The sequence below is a fragment of the Pinus tabuliformis genome, chromosome 5_2, assembly GCF_031772625.1.
Source record: "Pinus tabuliformis cultivar Carrire ecotype Pingquan chromosome 5_2, CPIR1, whole genome shotgun sequence".
Classification (NCBI taxonomy): Eukaryota; Viridiplantae; Streptophyta; class Pinopsida; order Pinales; family Pinaceae; genus Pinus; species Pinus tabuliformis.
The window spans coordinates 475,719,410-475,722,612 of NC_142306.1; the positions used below are offsets into that span (position 1 = coordinate 475,719,410).

Here is a 3,203-nt window from a genome sequence, read left to right on the forward strand (position 1 = left end):
AATCCAATCGAATCTTATTCTATCTTTTAACGATGACTCATTCTTTAAATCAAGAATGATAGTAAACAGTTTGACTGGTGAGGTCTTTAAAAAAGAAAATTAATTTTTTTGCACATTGAATCTAATTATATAAGCGGAAATGTAACTTTATGGAGGAGCCATCAAACTTAAATTGTTGAGATATTCATTTTATTAGTCTTATTACATTTGATTTTGATTATGTTGTCTGCTAAGTATCATAAACAATTTAGTTATATTTCAATTCTATTTTATAGGTGTCTGAGTTCTACTTCACTCATTTGTTATTCATGTTTATAGTGTAATCTATTGAGTCATTTTAAATATTGAGAAACTCAATTCATTCTTTTTCACGGACTCTCAGTAAATGCCAAAATAGAATGTTAACTTTTTAATCTCATAATATCAAATTATATATATATATATATATATATATATATATATATATATATATTTTATATAAAATATGATCTTATTTTAAATACCCAATCACTTCACATAAATTTTACATTATGTAAACATGTTCATGTAACCGCTATATTAAATTAATACCAAGATACTACAATTAAATGTCACTGCCAATGACATAACAACACAATATTACATGGTATGAGAGAGCAGAATTGAGAATTTAGCTGAAAAAACAAGTGAATTCAAATCCAAACTTTACACAACAAACACTTAACATAACCACACTACGGAAAAGACCCTGATACATTATTTTCCAGAAGCGAATCCCATTCTGGCTATCAATTACTGATAACATCCTGATCTAAAGCTTAGGTTCCTGGCATAGCAGGAGCAGGCGATACTCATTTCCTTCTGATTTTAAATTCTTTGCCATGTGTGAAGACACTCTCTATACGTGTGAGGAACCTGACTAAGCCTTGAGGAGCATCCCTCCAATACAGCACATACTTGGATGAGCGATACTGCATCTTGAAATAACTTGTATTCATAATGAGCTCCATAATGGCTTCTATTATAGCACTTCTTCCCCTTTGCAAGCACTGCCTATATTTTTCAGATATTATAGCAGGGTGGTTCACTAATACATTCATTGCATTTTGGCAATCCCCATAAATAATCTCGATCTCGTCTTCATTCCAATCACATGTAGGGCTTGGGAATCGTACCTTTGTTGCCGCCGCGTTTGTCACTGATGCTTTCTTTCTGATCTTAATTTCTTTATCACCTGTAAATACAGTCTCTAAATGTTGGACAAACTTTGCTATGCCTTGAGGAGCATCTCTCCAATATAACACATACTTGGTTGAGTTATATTGCTGCCTAAAATATCCTGTATTCATAATCAACTCCATCATTTTTTCCGTTACAGCTTCTCTTCCTCTTTGCAAGCAATACTTATATTCTTCAGATAGCAAAGAAGAGTTGTCCACTGATTTCATAGCGCACTGGCAATCCTCATACATAATTTTTATTTCATTTGCATCCCAATCTTGTGTAGGTCTTGGATGGAACATTTTGTCTGTCCCCTATCCCAGAAAACTATCTTCAGACTATAATTATTATCAGAAAGATTGATATTGTTTTTAATTGATTAGGCTGAGCCACTGGAGCTGGTGCCACTGGAGCTTATGGGATGGAAGAAAACTGATCAACTCACATCGAGATAAAGTTCTGCAAGGATTATGCAAGTTCGATCAACAAATTGTACAATTTCATTAAGCTTAAAAGCTCAATGGGATAGTTTTAATTCCTATCCCAGAAAACTATCTTCAGACTATAATTATTATCAGAAAGATTGATATTTTTTTTAATTGATTACGCTGAGCCACTGGAGCTGGTGCGGATGGAAGAAAACTGATCAACTCACATTGAGATAAAGTTCTGCAAGAATTATGCAAGTTCGATCAACAAATTGTACAATTTCATTAAGCTTAAAAGCTCAATGGGATAGTTTTAATTCCCAAAAATTTCTTTTATTAAAACAAGCACTAAATACTAAATTAAAACAACTAAACTAATTTAACAGTTCACACAAAATATTCTCCTATATAACTTCTGACAGTGAGATAACTATGGCATTATATGAATCTGCCTTAAACACCACCAAAAATTTCTTTTATTAAAACAAGCACTAAATACTAAATTAAAACAACTAAACTAATTTAACAGTTCACACAAAATATTCTCCTATATAACTTATGACAGTGAGATAACTATGGCATTATATGAATCTGCCTTAAACACCATCAAAGTATGTTTGCCAAGCTCCAAAGATCACAGAATCATTCACAACATTAAGAAATAAAGCTGTTTAAGAGAATACATGCTTAAATACGTCATATGTACCTCCTGCATCGCTACTCTGATACAATCTCCAGTGAGCTCAGCAAGATCGACCCTTGGGAAGACGAAGGTGAAGAGAAGCAAAGCACAGCACAACACAACACAAAACCTGAAACGGGAGCATACTCCCATCGCCTTATCTCTCGCCTTTATATAGGTCTCAGGCGGATTTCAAACCGAGGTTAATACACAACATAATATCCGATGGTGACACGTGTATGGTCGATCATGTGTACAGACTCTTTGTATATGGAGATAAAGCCATGAGTTTTGAGAGAATATATGCTTAAAGAAAGTACTTTTTCGGTCTCATAAATAGGATTCTCTTTGGTTGGAAAAATATGTCCGGGAGATTTTTATTCCAAAATATGTAAAAGGAAAAAATAATTTGGAAAAAAAATTGTAAATGGTTGTGTTTTTTCTTTTTTTTCATAAATAATGGAGTTGTTTTTGTAATAGTGAGATAATTATTATGGGTTATTAGAATTAATTATTAAGAAAATTTTATTATCTGGTTTGTAAGGAGTATTTATTTCATGTTATTAGATTTTGGTTGTAAAATCAGTTTTACACCTAATAAGTTTAAAAAAAATAATTCTTAAAAAGGTAAAATGGGAAGTCTATTTGTAGAGCATGTCCAAATCAAAGTTGTTGTTAGAGTGTACAGAGCTAAATTGTTACTAAAGATTGTATACTATATTTTAATGTATATAATATGTGAATATGTATAGATAAATAATAATTTTGTAAAAATATTTTTGATATATAGTGAAATGGGGGTTGGTCAGGTTCCAAATTATTATGGTATTAAAGATTGTGTGACCTGTGCAATTTTAGAAGGGTTGAAAATAAAATACAATTTTTTTTATATT

The 3,203-nt window shown here is 31.6% G+C and overlaps 1 long non-coding RNA gene across 1 annotated transcript; it reads right to left on the reverse strand.

Moving 5' to 3' along the window:
• Positions 1-630: 630 nt before the first annotated feature.
• On the reverse strand, positions 631-2,453 carry LOC149159713 (uncharacterized). Its single transcript, XR_016261763.1, has 3 exons — positions 2,335-2,453; positions 1,808-1,869; positions 631-1,659 (listed from the first exon to the last, which is right to left on the reverse strand). It is a non-coding gene; the product is annotated as an uncharacterized LOC149159713 (long non-coding RNA).
• Positions 2,454-3,203: the final 750 nt, after the last annotated feature.